Source organism: Triticum urartu, unplaced genomic scaffold (genome assembly GCF_056163025.1).
Source record: "Triticum urartu cultivar PI428250 unplaced genomic scaffold, HENAU_Tu73 scaffold2, whole genome shotgun sequence".
NCBI lineage: Eukaryota > Viridiplantae > Streptophyta > Magnoliopsida > Poales > Poaceae > Triticum > Triticum urartu.
The window spans coordinates 15,032,918-15,055,141 of NW_028260368.1; the positions used below are offsets into that span (position 1 = coordinate 15,032,918).

The following is a 22,224-nucleotide window of genomic DNA, read 5'->3' on the forward strand; positions in this document are numbered from 1 at the left end:
GCCTGTGTACAAGCTCGTAACGAAGGGCGCGATCTTGCTCGCGAAGGTAATGAAATTATCCGAGCAGCTTGCAAATGGAGTCCTGAACTAGCCGCAGCTTGTGAAGTATGGAAGGCGATCAAATTCGAGTTCGAGCCGGTAGATACTATTGATTAACTAGATAAAACTAAAGATAAAGAAGGTATAAATAAAAAAGAAACGAAATAAAAAGAGAAAAAAATCAGTTATGAAATGCAGTAATTCTTCTTTATTCTTCTAATTGATTGCAATTAAACTCGGCTCAATCTTTTTTAGAAAAAAAAGATTGAGCCGAATAAAAATAGATCATGATATGATCATGAGACTTGACAAATTGAGATTCGTCTATTCTATATATCTAGAATATATATATTAAGGTATAATACAATAAAGAAATACAAATAAAATAATAAAATAATAAAATATAGTATTATCATATGATAATGATAATGGAATCAAATACGCAGTATTTACAGAAAAAAGTCTTCGTTTATTGGGAAAGAATCAATATACTTTTAATGTCGAATCGGGATTCACTAAGACAGAAATAAAGCATTGGGTCGAACTCTTCTTTGGTGTTAAGGTGGTAGCTGTGAATAGCCATCGACTACCTGGAAAAGGTAGAAGAATAGGACCTATTCTGGGCCATACAATGCATTACAGACGTATGATCATTACCCTTCAACCGGGTTATTCTATTCCACTTCTAGATAGAGAAAAAAACTAAAGGAGAATGAATGAAAAAAGACATAGTTTGGAAGTTAGACCTTTTTATAGGACTCTCTTTCAATTTCAAAAAAGAGGACGTTTGAAACTTTTAACAGGCGTAATCGTGAGTCAACAAGTGACTCGAACTGTGTGTAAAAAAAGAAGCATTTTTTTTTTTTCAAAATGCTAGAACTAGATAAGGAAGTTTTCTATAACCTTGAGAAAAAGGATAAAAAGGTAGTTTTTTTTTAGTTTATGACTCCGATCAAGAGCGAGAAATCCTTGATTTGGGATTGGACATAGAACCTGGACCCATCGTAGAGACGTTTAGTTCAAAAGAAAGGATCGTATCCTGATGGTAAGAATTATACTTTCGTGGAAATACAGCGCTATAGACTTCAATGCGGTAGAGTAGACGTTTTGTTTCTAATTTTTCTGGACCAAACCTCCGCTCCGACCCAACGATACAATGAATTTTTTCTGTTCATATTCATAAATAAAAAAGATTCGGAATCGCAATGCTACTATATGCGTCCAGAGGAGTATTTGGAATAATATTCTTCTATAATCCATTATTGCGGGGGGTCTTACTAACAGGGCTTCGCTGCACGGGACAGGTCTTCGTCGAAAAGCTAACTCCACCCGGCATTTTCATACCCTTTCTTTGGGTGGTATATCGCCTTTTAAAGTCTAAGAGGGTAGTAGGGGATCTATAGTAGGTAAGATAATTTGCCCTTTGATTTTGATTGAATATACTATTTTTCCGCCTTTACCACGCATTATTGTATGCGCTTCTAGAGAAGTATGTATGCAGGAAGTAAATTCTAACCGCTTTCTTTTGAATCCAATTTCAAATTAGATTAGAAAGATAGAAAGGCCATGAGGATGGGAAAATCAAAATAAAATCTTTTTAATTAGTTCTCCTTTTTTGGAATTTTCTTATTATCCTTTCATTTTTTTTACAGAATATTTTTCAAACTAAAAATAAAAAATACAATACAATAGTCAATATTCCTTATAATAGATATACTTAATTATATCATAAGAATCTTAAGATATTTTTCGACTAGATAGAAATAGTAAATTTGAATTGAGACACCTATTCCATGACGGATTTAAACTTACCTTCTATTTTCGTGCCTTTAGTAGGCTTAGTATTTCCGGCAATTGCAATGACTTCTTTATTTCTTTATGTGCAAAAAAATAAGATTGTCTAGTATTTTTTAGTGTAAGTAATATAATATGGTAGGGTATGTGGCTTTTTCTACACACACTTTCTACACACAAATGAAAAACGGTTATGGATGCGGATATAGGCTACGAGCATAAATGCATGAATATGCAGAGCCAGGTATAGCGAGTTTTATTTTATTTATTTTAATTGAATCAACGAATATTTTTTGAATAGAAAGTCAATGTATCTAACCTATTATTTCACAGGAGTACTAGTTGCTGAAGGCGATTTCAGAATCAAAAAAAGTAAAGTCAAAATTATTTAGCTTATTCTCTCAATTTCAATCGACCGCTGCTGGATTTAGTATATCTAATATGAATTGGCGATCAGAACACATATGGGTAGAACTTCTAAAAGGTTCTCGAAAAAGGGGTAATTTTTTCTGGGCCTGTATTCTTTTTCTAGGTTCACTAGGATTCTTATCGGTTGGGATTTCCAGTTATCTTGGTAAGAATATTATATCTATACTTCCATCTCAAGAAATTCTTTTTTTTCCGCAGGGGGTCGTGATGTCTTTCTACGGAATCGCAGGCCTATTCATTAGCTCCTACTTGTGGTGTACTATTTTGTGGAATGTAGGTAGTGGTTATGACCGATTCGATAGAAAAGAGGGAATAGTGTGCATTTTTCGTTGGGGATTCCCTGGAATAAAACGTCGCGTCTTCCTTCGATTCCTTATGCGGGATATCCAATCAATTAGAATTCAGGTTAAAGAGGGTCTTTATCCTCGTCGTATTCTTTATATGGAAATCCGGGGCCAGGGGATCATTCCCTTGACTCGTACTGATGATAAATTTTTTACTCCACGAGAAATTGAACAAAAAGCTGCCGAATTGGCCTATTTCTTGCGCGTACCAATTGAAGTATTTTGAGGTATCTTTTTTGAACTGAGTTGAATGAAGAAAAGAAGAATTGGAAGAAGAAAAGTTTTCTCAACACAGGGAGGAAGTCCCTTCTAAATTGGATTTGTTATTGTAAGGGGATTTTTAAGTATTTATCTAAAGGAAGGAACAAACGAGGATAAGAGAAATTTGCTTTTAATTTTTTTTTATCCAAGTTAGATATATCGCATACTATTCTTCCTTTTTCATCCGAAAGGGCTTTTTTTTTATTCTATTTCACTATTTCATTCCATCTAGATCTAAGAAAGAACCCAATGCACTGAAATTCCACTAATAACTAATATACAAAAAAGAAGAATAGATACAGGGTATCAAACCTATAGAGTTTTTGCTTCAAAGAAATAGAAATATCATGAAATAGAAATATCATCATATAGAGTCAGGGAATGGAATAGAGTCAGCGAATGAAGCATATTCATTAACAACTCCATTTACAGATCAAAAATGAAAAAAAAGAAAGCATTGCCTTCTTTACTATATCTTGTATTTATCGTACTTTTGCCTTGGGGGGTCTCTTCCTCATTTAACAAATGTCTGGAACTTTGGATTAAGAATTGGTGGAATACCAGGCAATCCGAAACTCTCTTAACTGATATTCAAGAGAAAAGGATTCTAGAAAGATTCATAGAATTAGAAGAACTTTCTCTCTTGGACGAGATGATAAAAGGGAAACTAAAGACACATGTACAAAAACCTCCTACAGGAATACACAAGGAAATAATACAATGGGTCAAAATAAATAATGAGGATCATCTCCATACCATTTTGCATTTCTCGACAAATATAATCTGTTTGGCTATTCTAAGTGGTTCTTTTTTTCTGGGTAAGAGAGGAACTTGTCATTTTGAATTCTTGGGTTCAGGAATTCTTCTATAATTTAAATGACTCAATAAAAGCTTTTTTTATTCTTTTAGTTACTGATTTTTTTGTTGGATTTCACTCCACCCGTGGTTGGGAACTAGTAATTCGTTGGGTCTACAACGATTTTGGATGGGCTCCTAACGAGCTTATTTTCACTATTTTTGTTTGTAGTTTTCCAGTAATTCTAGATACATGTTTGAAATTTTGGGTCTTTTTTTGTTTAAATCGTCTATCTCCTTCGCTTGTAGTCATTTATCATTCAATTAGTGAAGCATAAATTCATTTGATCTCCCGATATTAATATTAATCAAATTAGCAAGCATCTTTTTTTAGAAAGAAAGCCCTTTTCCATTTTAGCAAAATTCTTTCTATTTATACCTACTTTAAGGTATTCATCATTGCAGTACAACTGTTGCAGTAGAATGACAACAGATTCGTGTATAGGGAACTAGATTAGCTTAGCTACCTATCTAATTTATTGTAGAAATTCTGGGATCTGCGATTGGACATGGAAAATAGAAATACTTTTTCTTGGGTAAAGGAACAGATAACTCGATCGATTTCTGTATCGATCATGATATACGTAATAACTCGGACATCTATTTCAAATGCATATCCCATTTTTGCGCAGCAGGGTTATGAAAACCCACGAGAAGCAACTGGACGAATTGTATGTGCCAATTGCCATTTAGCTAGCAAGCCCGTCGATATTGAAGTTCCCCAAGCTGTGCTTCCCGATACTGTATTTGAAGCAGTTCTTCGAATTCCTTATGATATGCAATTGAAACAAGTTCTTGCTAATGGAAAAAAGGGAGGGTTGAATGTAGGTGCTGTTCTTATTTTGCCCGAGGGATTCGAATTAGCGCCGCCCGATCGTATTTCCCCTGAGTTAAAAGAAAAGATAGGAAATCTTGCTTTTCAGAGTTATCGTCCCGATAAAAAAAACATTCTTGTGATAGGCCCTGTTCCCGGTAAGAAATATAGTGAAATTGTCTTTCCCATTCTTTCCCCTGATCCTGCTACGAAGAAAGATGCTCATTTCTTAAAATATCCCATATATGTAGGGGGAAACCGAGGAAGAGGACAGATCTATCCTGATGGTAGCAAGAGTAACAATACAGTCTATAATGCTACGTCAACAGGTATAGTAAGAAAAATACTACGTAAAGAAAAGGGGGGGTATGAAATATCCATAGTTGATGCATCAGATGGACGCCAAGTGATTGATATTATACCTCCCGGACCAGAACTTCTTGTTTCAGAGGGGGAATCCATCAAGCTTGATCAACCATTAACAAGCAATCCTAATGTGGGAGGTTTTGGTCAGGGGGACGCAGAAATCGTGCTTCAGGATCCATTACGTGTCCAAGGCCTTTTGTTCTTCTTCGCATCCGTTATTTTGGCACAAGTTTTTTTGGTTCTCAAAAAGAAACAGTTTGAAAAGGTTCAATTGTACGAAATGAATTTCTAGGTCCCGGGATTTCTTACCATCAAGTTGGTAAAAAGCCTCGATTTATTGGCAATTGCTAGAATTATCTATGATCTATTTTGGAAATCCTTTTTTTGTTTAGACTGCTTTTTGTTTATGAGATGTCTGGAATTCCTTATTTATATCCCATGCAAAAGAAGAGAATCCAAGGCAAAGGCGAGAACAATCAAATTAAAATTTCTTCTTTTTCGGAGGGATTGCAGGTCTTCTTAATCGTCTATTCGGCACAAGAAAAAGCCTTTTTCTTGTGCCGATTCTTCTTGTATCAAAATAAGAATCCTTTTTCTTCCTAATTCGTCAAAGATTACTATTTCTTCTTTATTCGGGTCTGTCTCTTGGACCTCTTTTTCTTTTGCTTAGGTTTAGCCGAGGTAGTGGACAAACAGAGGGGAAGAAAATATGGCGGGGGAAAAATTTCTTGTGATTGTGAGCAAATTGCTTGGCTTGTTTAATTAAGTTCAACTTCAAATTTACAGAAATTTTGCAAAAAAAAAGTAAACTCTTCCATTGAAGGTTTTTTTATTTTTAGGCTAGTTGAATAGTTTTGATTAAGGTTTTATTAGTTTATTACTCGAAACTAAATCAAGGATTTTCAGGATACTTCCTTCGTGGAATAAGATATTGGATCCTCGAGTGATCTCTTTTTCTTGTTGCTTCATAAGAGTGAATCGAATAGATTCAATTCGCGTTATAAGAGTAAAATAAAAATTCCGCGGGTCCTTTCCGCTCTAATCAGATAAAGGGGGGTAAGGACCCGCTAAGCTCCTACTTTTTCATGTTTACAATCTGGTCCCTCCGATTACTATAGAGATGAACCCAATCCAGAATATGAACCATAAAAGAAAACACCTACTAAACCAATCACAGCAATACCAGCTACAGTACCTATCAGCCAAAGAGGAATTCTTCCAGTAGTATCGGCCATTTCCCCTACTTTCCTCCACATTTTATCAATTGGTCATGCTAGAGACAAAAACAGTCATGGGTAGTTATAAGGATGGTATCCTTCCAAATGGGATAAGAGAATTCTTATTAGTCTCTTTCTTTCTCTCAATTGAAGAAGTAATTGGAAAATAAAACAGCAAGTACAAAAATGAGTAATAAACCCCAGTATAGACTGGTACGATTCAATTCAACATTTTGTTCATTCGGGTTTGATTGTGTCATAGTTCTATAGTTGGAATTTGTTTTATCGTTGGATGAACTGCATTGCTGATATTGATCCCAAGAAAAAAACAGTAGGTACAGCTAGTCCGTGAATAGCCAGCCATCGCACTGTAAAAATAGGATAGGTTCGATCTATGGTCATTGAGGGCCTCCTAAAAGGATCTACTAAATTCATCGAGTTGTTCTAAAGAATCAAAACGGTCGGTTATTAACGGAATTCCTTGTCGGCTTTCCGTGAAATACTCGTTTGGCCTAGGACTTCCAAACACGTCATAAGCTAAACCCGTACTGACAAATAACCAACCCGCAATGAATAGGGAAGGTATAGTAATGCTATGAATAACCCAGTATCGAATACTGGTAATAATATCAGCAAAAGAACGTTCTCCCGTGCTTCCAGACATGCTGAACTCCCAAAATTTTTGTACATTCAAAAAAGGAATTGATTCCGTAAAAGATGGGATCGACCAGTAAATAGAAAATTACTGATATTTCATCCTTGTGAGATTGTCAATTTTGTACCAAAGGTGTATTTTGAGTATACCGAATTAGTATAGCTATCCTTCCTATGGCACAGCAATCTGGTTTTGCCTGGTTCCGAAACATAATTACTTTTTTATTTTTTTTTTGTCTATAGGTAAGCTATATGTTATTCAAGGCATCAATAGAAAACCCCATTTTTGTAGGTTCTACTTACTTTTCATTGGCTTCGGAATAATAGAGTAATTCGGAATAGCAGCCAAAATCTTGGGAAAATCTAAGTTAATGATCAATAGGTTTGGATAAATAATTTAGGAAGGATATTCTCATACTGACACAATACAAGGACAAGTATATGTGAAATCTATCCTTTCATAATTCGTAATTCATCCTTGTATTGTTTGTTGGATTAGGTCTAACTTTCTTGACCAAACTGCGAGCGCGGAACTTTACGAGATGAAATAGGGAAAGACAGAAGATAGAATAGAACTTAAAAGGATAATTGAAGTGACTCGTCTTCGAATCTACTTTGGTTGGAGTTCGAAAAAGGAATAAAAATAAAGTAAATTCAAGGAAGAGCTTTCTTTTTTTTTTTTTTTTAACAGCCCCTTGGCAGGTCGTGGAATGCTTTTGTTCTCCTCTTATTCCATATGGAATACAATCAGTTAAAATAAGAAGGAATAGGGGAATATTCGATCGTTCACTCCAAAAAGAGGGTCCTATTGAAAAAGAAATTATCCAAAATAGAAAGAAGTTTTTTTTTTCAAATTCAATTGTTTATTTATCTCTTATTCAAAAATTTCCCTGAAAATTGAATTTCTTTTTTTCATTCAATGGGGTTAGATGATCTAGTTCTTAATATTATTACTTTACTCAATTGACAAATTCCACAACAAATCTCTTGATTCGGAATTAGGGACTCATGTATCATCTGATGAATCCACTTTCTTTTACACTTCTGTATCTTACTCTATCTTGTTTTTTAGTATTATCTAAAATAACTGATGAATTATGAATTTTCCATAACTTAGGTAAATGCTTTACCAACATATGTAGTGTAGTAAAAAAAAATAAATGGAATTTAACTCTTTCATGCTTACTTTAACTAGTTATTTTGGTTTTCTACTGGCTGCTTTAACTATAACCCCAGCTCTATTTATTGGCTTGAACAAGATACGCCTTATTTGAATTGACTGAATAATTATAATTCAGAAAAGAAAAATCTTTCTTTGGGATTCCTGGCATTCTACGACTCTTTTCCAGACTAATTAGGAATTCTTTTCTTGGTCATTGAGATTCGTGGATAATTTAGAGTACTATTTAGGGATAGATCGTACCTCTTTTTTTATCCCCTCGAACAAATCGAAATGATTGAAGTTTTTCTATTTGGAATCGTCTTAGGCCTAATTCCTATTACTTTAGCGGGATTATTCGTGACTGCGTATTTGCAATACAGGCGTGGGGATCAGTTGGATCTTTGATTGAGTCATTTTTTTTTTTTGATTGACCTCCTCCAGACCAGAGAGGAGGTCAAATTGAAATTGGAGTTACAATTCAATTTTGTTAAGTTATTTTACTCTGCTTCGACATAAAATAGATGGAATCACGCTCTGTAGGATTTGAACCTACGACATCGGGTTTTGGAGACCCGCGTTCTACCGAACTGAACTAAGAGCGCTTTCATTCATTCAAAAAGAAAATCTTTTTCTATTCCTAATGTATCTCACGTACGTATAGTCTCCACAAATTCAAGTTATACCCACTTTACTTTAATTGATCTCGTCGCTACTGCCTATAAAGAAGAAAGAAGTAATAGGTAGGGATGACAGGATTTGAACCTGTGACATTTTGTACCCAAAACAAACGCGCTACCAAGCTGCGCTACATCCCTTTTCCAAATTAAATTGTTGTACAATGCCATTGTACACAATTCCTGTCTTCTTTTCCACATCATAATTTTCTTCTTCTTTCTTTCTCTATCTATATATAGAACCCTCGTGTCATTTCTTCTTTTTGGTCTCATATAATTAAGGAATTATATACATATAAAATCCAATATAATTTCGCCTATAAAAGAAGGATTACTTTTCCTTGGTAATATATAGGAAGAAGGGGTCATCTTTTTCTTTTTTAGGGATAGGAAAATTTCGTCGATATGGTTCATTTTATATATAGCATAACAATCTTGGGCAAGAGTTTATGATCATATATGTATTCCAACAAGGAAGGAGGATTTTCAATGCGGGATATAAAAACATATCTCTCTGTAGCACCCGTGCTAAGTACTCTATGGTTTGGTGCTTTAGCAGGTTTATTGATAGAAATTAATCGTTTATTCCCAGATGCTTTGTCATTCCCTTTTTTTTAATTCTAGTTATTGCTATGGGAGGGATAGATTTCTTCGTGATATGACAAAATTTGATCCTTTTCAATCTTTTTTTAGTATCGGAAGGAAAAAGAAAGAAAAGATGGATTGGGTTGAACCTCAGAGTCATTAAAAATTTGGTAAACCCCATTTTTGAAAATAGAAATTCAATTTAAAGGGGTACCCAAGCTAAATAAGGCCTCAGAAATCAGAGCATAGAAAAGGCGGGGCTGGCTAATTAAATGAAAGGATTTCGAACCAAAATCTTTGCTAATTCGACAAGGATTGTATTCTTTAATTATTTCTCTATTTTTTATTACTTAATTAAAGAATAAAAAAAAATTATTCTAATGAATTTTATTCTTCTTCTTCGGATTCAAAATAGAAGAATAAAAGAATAAGTAGAAGAATTAAGTTAAGTCAATCCAAAAAGAAAAGGAGGTTCATGGCCAAGGGAAAAGATGTTAGAATCAGAGTTATTTTGGAATGCATCAGTTGTGTTCGAAAAGGTGCCAATGAGGAATCGACGGGGATTTCTAGATATAGTACTCAAAAGAATCGCCACAATACACCCGGACAATTAGAATTCAAAAAATTTTGTCGTTATTGTCGCAAGCATACGACTCATCACGAAATAAAGAAATAGGAACATCGTGTGTTTGATCTTTCCAAACAACAGAAAGAGTAAGAACTTCATATTTAATATATAAAGAAAACATAGTATAGAATACAAAATACAAATCAACTCATCTGATTTCCGGTAGATATTATTTCATATGTATAGAGGGTATTCATATACTATAATATGAATCAAATAAGATATGGATCAAAGAAAAACTACTTCTTCTGGATCCTAAATTAATAAAATAAAGAAGTGAATTTTCAAATTTTCAAATTTTAAATAAGGAATAAATCATGTATACATCTAAACAACCTTTTCTTAAATCTAAGCAACCCTTTAGTAAATCCAAGCAAACTTTTAATAAATCCAAGCAACCCTTTCGTAAATCCAAGCAAACTTTTCGTAAATTCAAGCAACCTTTTCGTAAATCTAAACAACCTTTTCGTAGGCGTCCCCGGATTGGCCCGGGAGATCGAATTGATTATAGAAACATGAGTTTAATTAATAGATTTATTAGTGAACAAGGAAAAATATTATCGAGACGAATAAATAGATTAACCTTGAAACAACAACGATTAATTACTCTTGCTATAAAACAGGCTCGTATTTTATCTTTCTTACCGTTTCGTAACTATGAGAACGAAAAGCAATTTCAAGCCCAGTCAATTTCAATAATTACAGGTTCTAGACCCAGAAAAAATAGACATATTCCTCAATTAACGCAAAAGTACAATTCCAATCGAAACTTAAGAAACAACAACCAAAATTTAAGAAACAACAACCGGAACTTAAGTTCCGATTGTTGATGTTTTATTCGAATTCGAAAGGGCCAGACCTATATATATTATAAAGAAAGTAATCCAGCTCGTTGATTCCTACCACTTAATCTTAATTTATTGTATCTTCCCGGAGTTCCCTCTCCGGGAATTCATCTTTTATTATTCCAGTATATTACTTTATTTATACCTTTAATTGATGATCTTTATTTTATTGGAAATCGTGTAAAGATTATTTGGATTTGATACAGCTACTTGTGCAAGCATTTTACGATTAAGAATCAATTTCTTCTTGTACAGGTTGTGTATTAATTTACTATAACTATCGAATACTTTATATACCCGCGTTGCTGCGTTTATCCGAGTGATCCACAAACGACGAAAATCCCTCTTTTGCCTACCTCTATCTCGATGAGAGGAAACAAAAGCTCTTTTTACCTGTTGGGTAATCATTCGATTAAGTCTTAAATGAGCCCCTCTAAAGTTTGAGGCAAATGAACGCATTTTTGTTCGTCGTCTCCGGGCTATATATCCTCGCGGAACTCTGGTCATTGAATCAAATTAACCTTAATGAATAACTAATGATTTCTCTTCTTTTAGCCACCCTTTTTCTCATTAATAACAAAACTAATTATTCCGATATATAAAATATTAATTCCAATGGCTTTTGCTATAGTAACCTTCCCAACCACGATTTTTTATTCCACTCCGTTCAGTTATTTCTATACGAAATAACAAATTCATTCTAATAATACTAAAAAAAATAGTGGGTTCCATCGTTTCTATGGTTCCCTTTTAAACGGTGAGGCCCTCTCTATACACCGGAGCCCTTTCTTTCATCAAAAGGTATTGCGAACTTGTATAGTCCACATTCTTTGGCTCTACCTATCCATTATAGAGTAAATAGCTCTTTTCACAATAAGAGTTATCCATACAGTGACGGTATTTAATTATGAAAGTTGGCTAAGTAGCTGACCCTGTTAGTCCGTTCTTTTAAGATAAAGGAGCATAAGCCTTTTTCTTTTTATTACTATTTCCTCCGCTTAATGGATAACCATTTGCTACCAATGGGAGAATTGCTTCTTATTTCCAATTTAGATAATTGGATTTGCACCAAAGGAAACCATAAATTCCATATACCATAGAAATCTAGGATAGAGAAGCTATATCCTATTCATTGGTACTAATCATGGATACTTCAATTTTTTTTATATTTGTTTGAAGTCATGATCTGAACGAGTCGCACATACACCCTAGCACATGTTCCTCGACGCTGAGGGCATCCTTTAAGCGCGGCCGTTTTTCGAGCATTTCGTATTGGCTGTCTTGCGTTTCTAATAAGTTGTTTAACCGTCGGCATGTTGTATGTATATAGAAAAAAATGGATTGGTTTAGATCCATCTTAACCTGATGATTGCTCATCATGAAGTCTTTCTATTTTCTATTAAATCGAGGAAAACACGAATTTAGCTGTGAAATAACTTTACAAGAAATCCGGACACTACCAATCCTTAAACATTTCTGGAAACCACACTGGATCAGTATCGCAGTGCTTGTCAATCATTTCATCCCCTACAATATCGACAAGTCCATAAGCTTTGGCTTCGTCTGCTGACATAAAAACATCCCTTTCCATGTCTTCGGATACAACCCAAAAAGGCTTGCCTGTTCTTACTGCATAAACCCTTGTGATCATTTCGCGAACTTTGTGTAACTCTTCTACTTCTAGTAAAAATTCTGGTGTCCTTGCCCGATAATAAGCACTAGCAGGTTGGTGAAGCATAATCCTCGCGTGAGGGAATGCTATACGCTTGGTGGGTTCTCCTCCAAGCAGAATGAAGGACGCCATGGAGGCGGCTATTCCGAGGCATATTGTATATATATCTGGTGTCACCGTTTGCATCGTATCAAAAATAGCCATTCCTGAGATTAGCCACCCGCCTGGGGAGTTTATAAACAAAAAAATATCACTAATTCCATCTTCTATACTCAGATATACCATGAGACCTGTAATATGATTCGTGATCTCGCAACGAATCTCTTGACCTAAAAAAAGTGTCCTTTCTCGATACATAACATTGTATAAGTCAACCCAAGTCGCTTCTTCATCTCCAGGAATCCGGTAAGGTACTTTTGGAACACCAATGGGCATATTAGATTAATATTATTAAATTTAAGTAAGAAAACCACACTTTAATATGGAAACGTAAGAATGGAACAGAAAGAAAGAATCCGCAGTTTATTGTCTTAATTTTTATTCTTATTCTATATGAATATTATAGATTCTATTAATACGTAGATTGAAAGGTTATACATATAAGGAATGTAAGACAGATTGAATAAAGAAAAGGGAATGGGTGATTTGAATGCTAAACAAAGAGGGGTAGCGATCTATTCTTCGTTTTTTCCAAATTGGCCAAGTTACCCATTGCATATTGGCACTTATCGAGTATAGAATAGATCTGCTTCTCTTTCTTCTTATGAACAGAATTGGCTTCTTATTTTTAATGGAATGAAATAAATATTCGCGCTTTCTGACACAGAATCCCCTAGAAGGGTTAGGTACATAGGATATGGATAGTCTTTTTCAATGCGATAAAATAAAGCGACATCGTGTCTATTTTTCTTTGCTAAAGGGGTATTTCCATGGGTTTGCCTTGGTATCGTGTTCATACTGTCGTATTGAATGATCCGGGTCGATTGCTTGCGGTGCATATAATGCACACAGCTCTAGTTTCTGGTTGGGCTGGCTCAATGGCTTTATACGAATTAGCAGTTTTTGATCCCTCTGATCCTGTTCTGGATCCAATGTGGAGACAAGGTATGTTCGTAATTCCCTTCATGACTCGTTTAGGAATAACGGATTCGTGGGGTGGTTGGAGTATTTCAGGAGGAACTGTAACAAATCCGGGTATTTGGAGTTATGAAGGTGTGGCAGGTACGCATATTGTGTTTTCTGGCTTGTGTTTCTTGGCAGCGATCTGGCATTGGGTATATTGGGACCTAGAAATATTCTCTGATGAGCGGACGGGAAAACCCTCTTTGGATTTGCCCAAGATCTTTGGAATTCATTTATTTCTTGCAGGGGTGGCTTGCTTTGGCTTTGGGGCATTTCATGTAACGGGTTTGTATGGTCCTGGGATATGGGTATCCGATCCTTATGGACTAACTGGAAAAGTACAAGCTGTAAATCCAGCGTGGGGTGCAGAAGGTTTTGATCCTTTTGTTCCGGGGGGAATAGCTTCTCATCATATTGCTGCGGGTACATTGGGTATATTAGCGGGCTTATTCCATCTTAGTGTCCGTCCGCCTCAACGTCTATATAAAGGATTACGTATGGGCAATATTGAAACTGTACTTTCCAGTAGTATCGCTGCTGTTTTTTTTGCAGCTTTCGTAGTTGCTGGAACTATGTGGTATGGGTCAGCAACGACCCCAATCGAATTATTTGGGCCTACTCGTTATCAGTGGGATCAGGGATACTTTCAGCAAGAAATATATCGAAGAGTTAGCAATGGTTTAGCCGAAAATCTTAGTTTATCAGAAGCTTGGTCTAAAATTCCCGAAAAATTAGCCTTTTATGATTATATTGGTAATAATCCGGCAAAAGGGGGATTATTCAGAGCAGGCTCAATGGACAATGGGGATGGAATAGCTGTTGGATGGTTAGGACATCCCGTCTTTAGAGATAAAGAAGGACGTGAGCTTTTTGTACGCCGTATGCCTACTTTTTTTGAAACATTTCCGGTTGTTTTGGTAGATGAGGAGGGAATTGTTAGAGCAGACGTTCCTTTTAGAAGAGCAGAATCCAAATATAGTGTTGAACAAGTAGGTGTAACGGTGGAGTTCTATGGTGGCGAACTTAATGGAGTAAGTTATTCTGATCCTGCTACTGTAAAAAAATATGCGAGGCGTTCTCAATTAGGGGAAATTTTTGAATTAGACCGGGCTACTTTGAAATCTGATGGTGTTTTTCGCAGCAGTCCAAGGGGTTGGTTCACTTTTGGTCATGCTACCTTTGCTTTGCTCTTCTTTTTCGGACACATTTGGCATGGCGCTAGAACATTGTTCCGAGATGTTTTTGCTGGTATTGATCCAGATTTGGATGCTCAAGTGGAATTTGGAACATTCCAAAAAGTGGGAGATCCAACTACAAGGAAACAGGCAGTTTGATACACATTGTTATAGTATCTTTCACCTCTCTTTTTTGATTTGACATGGGAAACATCTCCCATCCTTTCTTTGACTCTTTTTCTTTCTTTATATGGGAAATTATCCCAAATGACAAATGAATAGGTGTGGAAGTTATAATTGTAAATAAACCAGGATCGAATCTATGGAAGCATTGGTTTATACGTTCCTTTTAGTTTCGACTTTAGGGATAATTTTTTTCGCTATCTTCTTCCGAGAACCACCTAAGGTTCCACCAACTCCAACTAAAAGAATAAAATAATTTCATTTAAGTAAGAAGTCCCCCTATCTGGGAGACTTCTTACTTAAATTAGTCTCCGTGTTCTTCGAATGGATCTCTTAATTGTTGAGAGGGTTGCCCAAACGCGGTATATAAGGCATACCCAGTAAAGCTTACAAGTAAACCAGATATGGAGATGGCGACTAAAGTTGCTGTTTCCATTTTTATAGAATTTCAAGATTACAATGGATCTACGAAAAGATCGTGTATTTACAACTACAACGGAATAGTATACAAAGTCAACACCAATGATTAAATAGAATTTATGGCTACACAAACCGTTGAAGATAGTTCTAAACCTAGGCCAAAACGAACTGGTGCAGGTAGTTTACTGAAACCCTTGAATTCGGAATATGGGAAAGTCGCCCCGGGTTGGGGGACTACTCCTTTTATGGGGATCGCAATGGCTTTATTCGCTATATTCCTATCTATCATTTTAGAAATTTATAATTCTTCCGTTTTACTGGACGGAATTTTAACCAATTAGGTTTCTACTAACTAAAACTAGGAAGTCAGAGTTTTTCCATCCAAAAAAGCCTTTCTAGTTTAAGATCTACATTTCTAGATATTATGGTAGTTCGACCGCGGAATTTTTTTGTTTCGGTATCTCTGGAATATGAGTGTGTGACTTGTTAGAATTGATCCTATTGATAATACATAGAAAGGGCCTGTTATCTCTATCAAGATGATTCTAATTCGTCAGATATTATTTATTCTAGTATCTGGAACACGAAATAGATAGAGTGGATCAAAAAAAAATGGAACTATGATTCATACTCACTATTAAGACCTCGCAACCAGACTGAAAAATTCAAGTAGTTCTTAAATAAAAATAAAAAAGAAATTTTCTTCCTTCCAATTTTGTTTGCCCAAAAGACAACTTTTTTTCTCTCGATTTTGTCGAGTCATTACACTGATTCAATAAATGATTATCAAGCGGTTCTTATTCGAAGAACCCTTGCCTTTTGTTTAGCTTGAGACTAAATCATCGTGGCTCTAGTATGAATCTAAGGTTTTAATTGAACTGATTCATAGGATCTCAACAAGATAATTTCTATATTACGCATAAAAAAACAAATCCTTTATAGGGAAGAGAAAAGTCAAGAAGCCTCTAATGACCAACATAAGGGAAAGGAAGAAAGAAAGACGCGCCAACTTGAGATTTTTTGGCATTATCATCACAAAGAAGATATTCCGGATTTTTCTTATTTGATATCTTCAAGGCAAATCGACCCAATTCAGTGGCTGATGAAGTTTTGAACCTTTTTTCTAATATTCGTTGAAAATTTTTGTGTTTCTGCTTGAGCCGTACGAGATGAAATTTTCATATACGGCTCTTAGAGGGGGACTCGGGTTAGTTACCTATCTCAATAAAGTATATGATTGGTTTGAGGAACGTCTTGAGATTCAGGCAATTGCAGATGATATAACTAGTAAATATGTTCCTCCCCATGTCAACATATTTTATTGTTTAGGGGGAATTACACTTACTTGTTTTCTAGTACAAGTCGCTACCGGTTTTGCTATGACTTTTTACTACCGACCAACCGTTACAGAGGCTTTTTCCTCGGTTCAATACATAATGACCGAGGCCAACTTTGGTTGGTTAATCCGATCAGTTCATCGATGGTCAGCAAGTATGATGGTTTTAATGATGATCCTGCATGTATTTCGTGTGTATCTCACAGGGGGATTTAAAAAACCCCGCGAATTAACTTGGGTCACAGGTGTGGTTTTGGCTGTTTTGACTGCATCATTTGGTGTAACTGGTTATTCTTTGCCTTGGGATCAAATTGGCTATTGGGCAGTCAAAATTGTGACAGGTGTACCTGACGCCATTCCGGTAATAGGATCGCCTTTAGTGGAGTTATTACGCGGAAGTGCTAGTGTGGGCCAATCCACTTTGACTCGTTTTTATAGTTTACATACCTTTGTACTGCCTCTGCTTACTGCCGTATTTATGTTAATGCACTTTCCAATGATACGTAAGCAAGGTATTTCGGGTCCTTTATAGGGAAGGCATATCATAGAGAATTATAATTATCATATATCATATCGGGTAGGTTAAGGCATATCATAGAGAATTATAATTATCATATATCATATCGGGTAGGTTTTGGTATTTCATTGCTACAAGCATGGGTTATTGTAAAATAACACATGTCATTTGGATACTTCTCTTCAACTCCAAAGTATTTTTATACAATACAAATAGTTGAAGTTAATTTTACGAAAGAAAAAAGGCGGATTATGGGAGTGTGTGACTTGAATTATTGATTTGGCCATGCAGATAAAGAATTGGATCTGCCACATTAGAATTCACAACCAAAGGTGTCTCCGCATCCAATCAACATGTAAGTCCCTACCTAGGAAGGATAGGCTGGTTCACTTGAGGAGAATATCTTCTATGATCATACCGCAACCATGTCATCCATGAACAGGCTCCGTAAGATCCCATAGAGTAGAAATGGAATAAGTCATGTGACATGATCCAGTTCTCTATTTATTACACTTACCTTTTTATTATAGTATGGAAATGCATTCATTTTCTTTGCATCGATTGTGGATCCGCAATACTATCGGAGTAAAAGAAGGGATCTAAGGAAGAATGTAGGCTAAACTTTTGATTTTTTATTAGTAACAAGTAAAATATTTTGTTTGGAGGTAAGAAACTTGCGATATTGAGGGGATAAATACCAACTAATCAAGAGACATGAGGACAATCCACAAAGCAATTGATCATGATCAAATTTGTAAGCCCACTTGGATATTGAGCATTTACCCATAAGAATAGGATTATTTTCAATGAGTAGTTGTAGGTGCAACTTCGGAAAAGAGAATCTGATAAAGCTTTTCTTGCCTAGAGTCATTGAGTCATTATAAACCTTAATTCTATTAAGGATCTTCCGCGGTCTTATTTCTTTCACTCTTGCTCGAGCCGGTGATGATAAATTCTCATGTCCGGTTCCTTTGGGGGATGGATCCTAAAGAGTTCACCTATCCCCAATAACAAAGAAACCAGACTTAAATGATCCTGTATTAAGAGCTAAATTAGCTAAAGGGATGGGACATAATTATTACGGGGAACCCGCATGGCCCAACGATCTTTTATATATTTTTCCAGTAGTATTTCTAGGTACTATTGCATGTAATGTAGGTTTAGCGGTTCTCGAGCCATCAATGATTGGTGAACCGGCAGATCCGTTTGCAACTCCTCTGGAAATATTACCCGAGTGGTACTTCTTTCCCCGTGTTTCAAATACTCCGTACGGTACCCAATAAGTTATTGGGCGTTCTTTTAATGGTTTTCTGTGCCAACAGGCATTATTGACAGTACCTTTTCTAGAGAATGTCAATAAATTCCAAAATCCATTTCGCCGCCCAGTAGCTACGACCGTTTTTTTTAATCGGTACTGTAGTAGCTCTTTGTTAGGTATTGGAGCAACATTACCCATTGATAAATCATTACCTTTAGGTCTTTTTTAGATATTTTTTGATTCATTCAACCGTGAAGTACCATAGGTATCTAGGAAATAGTTACTTCCAAGTGAATCTTCCCTAGATACCTAAAATCCATTTTATTATGATCCATTTCGCGAAAATATAGATTGTACCAAAGATGCTAAATTGTTTTCTTTTTATTCTAACTCGAAAAAGAAGAAGAAAAAAAATTGCAATGGATTTAAAACGAGAGTTTATTCTTAAGTAAATCAATTGGGAGATGCTTCTCTAGAGTGTCCCCATATATGTTTTCTATCTTCCATACGAAAACTGTCAATTCTCAGAAGATCTTCTTCAGTCTTACTCAAAAGGTCCAATAGTGTATGTATATTGGCCCTTTTTAGACAATTATACGTTCTAGAAGTCAATTCTAATTGATCAATAAAAATACAATTCAATGGAATTCCTTTTTTGTTTTTCTTTAGATTAGTTAATCTTTTTTGAAAAGTAAAAAGGGGTGGAGTAAACCAGTTTTTATTTTCTTCGAAACTAGCGCCCTCTTCCTCCGCGTGTAGAAAAGGAAGAAATAAATCAATCAAATTACGAGAAGCCTCATAAAGTGCTTCCTTAGGGGTTTAAACTTCCATTAGTCCATATTTCTAGAAAAAGTATCTCGTGTTTTTCATTTCCATTCCCACAAGAAAAAATACTATAATTCACATTTCGAACAGGCATGGATACAGCATCTATAGGATAACTTCCATCTTGATAGTTCTTTCTGAGTTCTGTCTGATATCCACGATCTCTCTTGATCTGTAAATCAATACAGAAATCAATGGGCTCTGTCCAAGTTAGCTATAGGTTGTGCCGTATCAACGATTTCTACGGAAGGCGGTAGAGATGATATCTTGAGCAGTTATGTATCTAGGACCTTTGACGCAAATGGATGCGTCTCTAACTCCCATAGAGATTACTTCTCAATACAATTTCTTTCAAATTTAGTAAAATTTCTTGTACGGATTCTTCAATACCTGCTATTGTAGAATACTCGTGCGGCACGCTCCCAAATTTTGCACGTGTGATACTGTTCCTTCTATTTCTCCAAGTAAAGCTCTTCGCAAGGCAATACCGACGGTGTCCGCTTGACCCTTTTCTAAGCGGGGACAGAATGAAAACGACCATAATAAAGGCTCTTACTATCTACTCTTGATTCAACACACTTCCACTGTAGTGTTTGAGTGGATCCTGCTACCTCCTCTCGAACCATAATAGACTAGTATTATTATTTTATCATTGAATCGTTTATTTCTCTTGAAATGAAAGTTGAAAGCGGGTTAATTCTTTTACAGACGTCCTTTTTTTAGGCGGTCGACATCCATTATGCGGCATAGGTGTTACATCGCGTATACAACTTAATCGCACACCACTTTTAGCAATGGCTCGTAATGCGGCATCTCTTCCACTACCAGCGCCCTTTACCATAACTTCTGCTCGTTGCAAACCTACTGTACGAATAGCATCTACTGCTGTTCTTTGACCAGCATAGGGTGATGCTTTTCTTGAGCTTTTGAATCCACAAGTACCGGCCGAGGACCAAAAAACCACCCGACCTTGTGGGTCTGTAACAGTTATAATGGTATTGTTGAAACTAGCTTGAACATGAATAACCCCTTTTGTTATTCTACGTGCACTCTTCCGTAAACTAAAACGTGCATTCTACGTAAACCAATACGCACTTTCCTTACGTGAACCAATTTTGGTATAGCTTTTGCCATATTTTATTATCTCATAAATATGAGTTAGAAATAAAAAAAAGAAAAAAAGATACAAAGATATCCGTTTCAGGGTAAAATAAACCCGTTACTTTAATTATTTTAAATGAAATTATTTTATTTGGAATTGGAACATTTCCGCGGGTACTTTTTTTTACTTTTTAGAAAGTAAAGTTCTTTTTCGAAAGATTACCCCTGTCTTTGTTTATGCTTCGGATTAGAGCAAATGACTCTAATTCGTCCACGCCTACGAATCAGTCGACATTTTGTACAAATTTTACGAACGGAAGCTCTTATTTTCATATTTCCGTATCCTTTTTTAAACTATGAATCTAATTCTTTTGGAAAAAATAAGTCTCTTCGCTTGAATTTTAGAACTTAGAATTTTTTACCCTAGAAAAAAAAAGAAAAAACCTAATCCTTTGAATCTTTGGTATCCTTCAAATCTTCGCTATCCTTCAAATCTTCGCTATCCTTCGAGTCTTCGATACGCTTCGAATCCTTATGGGGAAGTCTATAAATTATACGTCCCTTGCTTGAATCATAACGACTTACTTCAATTTTGACCCTATCCCCCATCAGTATTCGTATAGAACTAGACCGTATCTTTCCTGAAATATAGCCTAGGATGATGGTGTCATTCTCTAGCCGAACGCGGAACATTCCATTGGTAGGGCTTCAGTAACTAAACCTTCGAAAGTTACTTTTGCTTCTCTCGGGTTTTTTTTTTTCTCTCCTATTTTTTTTTTCTGTCATATTTTTTTTCTCCTATTTTTCTATTTTTATTTTAAAAATAGGAAGGGCGAGATAGAATTCGAGCACTATAGGGACGGGGCGATTACCATATATAACATAAGACTTCTCCCCCAATTCTGTTTAGTCGAGCTTCTCGATCTGTCATTATTCCTCGAGAAGTAGAAAGAATAGCAATTCCCATTCCACCCAAAACTTTAGGAATTCCTTGATAGTTGGTATAAATTCGTAAGCCGGGTCGGCTGATACGCTTTAAAAAGGTTCTTGTTCTATATATTCCTTTTATAGTCTTTCTCTCTTTTGATGTCGCAAAGTTGAAACCAAGAATATCTGTTACGTTCCTGATGTTTCCGAACACTTTCAATAAAACCCTCTCGTAGAAGTATTTTAACAATGTTTTCGGTAATATTTGTAGATACTACTCGAACTGTTCCTTTTTTATTCATGTCCGCATTTCTTATAGAGGTTAGTAAATCAGCAATAGTGTCCTTGCCCATAAGACTCTAATTCTAGGTTCCTCCTAATTTTTCTATAATCAACATGTTTTCTTTTTTTTTTTTTCATTTTGGATTTTAAAACATATACGTAAAACACAATCTACTAAATTAATTCTTTGGTCTCAATTTCGGCCTACTAGTATTTATAATACTTCAGGAGCTAATGAAAACTATTTTGGTAAAATTCAATTCTCTCAATTCCTCGGCAATCGCGCCAAAAACTCGAGTTCCTTTTGGGATTTGCCTTTTTGATCAATTATAACCGCAGCATTGTCATCATAGCGGATTATTATACCGTCTTCGCATTTGAACTCTTTACATGTACGTACAATTACAGCTCGAATTACTTCGGATCTTTCTAGAGGCATTTGGGGCAATGCGTCTTTGATTACAGCAACAATAACATCACCAATACGAGCATATCGCTGATTACCAGCAGCTCCTATGACTCGAATACACATCAATTTTCGAGCTCCACTATTATCTGCTACATTTAAAAGGGTCTGAGGTGAATCATATTATTTTGATTTCAATTTGTTATTTCAATGCAAAAGGATGAAAGAAATATTTGTCTTTCCAGAAAGAAAAACCCATTTTTTTTTATCTTCCATACCCCTTTTAGGGTTCTATATCTCTAATCGAATAAATTGACTTCGTATGGGCATTTT

General features: G+C 35.6%; 1 long non-coding RNA gene and 2 other non-coding genes across 3 annotated transcripts; 1 reads left to right on the forward strand and 2 right to left on the reverse strand.

The window, feature by feature from the left end:
* Positions 1-8,463: 8,463 nt before the first annotated feature.
* On the reverse strand, positions 8,464-8,537 carry TRNAW-CCA (transfer RNA tryptophan (anticodon CCA)). The gene has a single exon. It is a non-coding gene; the product is annotated as a tRNA-Trp (tRNA).
* Positions 8,538-8,676: 139 nt separating this feature from the next.
* Positions 8,677-8,750, reverse strand: TRNAP-UGG (transfer RNA proline (anticodon UGG)). The gene has a single exon. It is a non-coding gene; the product is annotated as a tRNA-Pro (tRNA).
* Positions 8,751-15,342: 6,592 nt separating this feature from the next.
* LOC147953605 (uncharacterized) lies at positions 15,343-17,351 on the forward strand. Its single transcript, XR_015613674.1, has 2 exons — positions 15,343-17,156; positions 17,207-17,351. It is a non-coding gene; the product is annotated as an uncharacterized LOC147953605 (long non-coding RNA).
* The last annotated feature ends 4,873 nt before the right edge of the window (positions 17,352-22,224 follow it).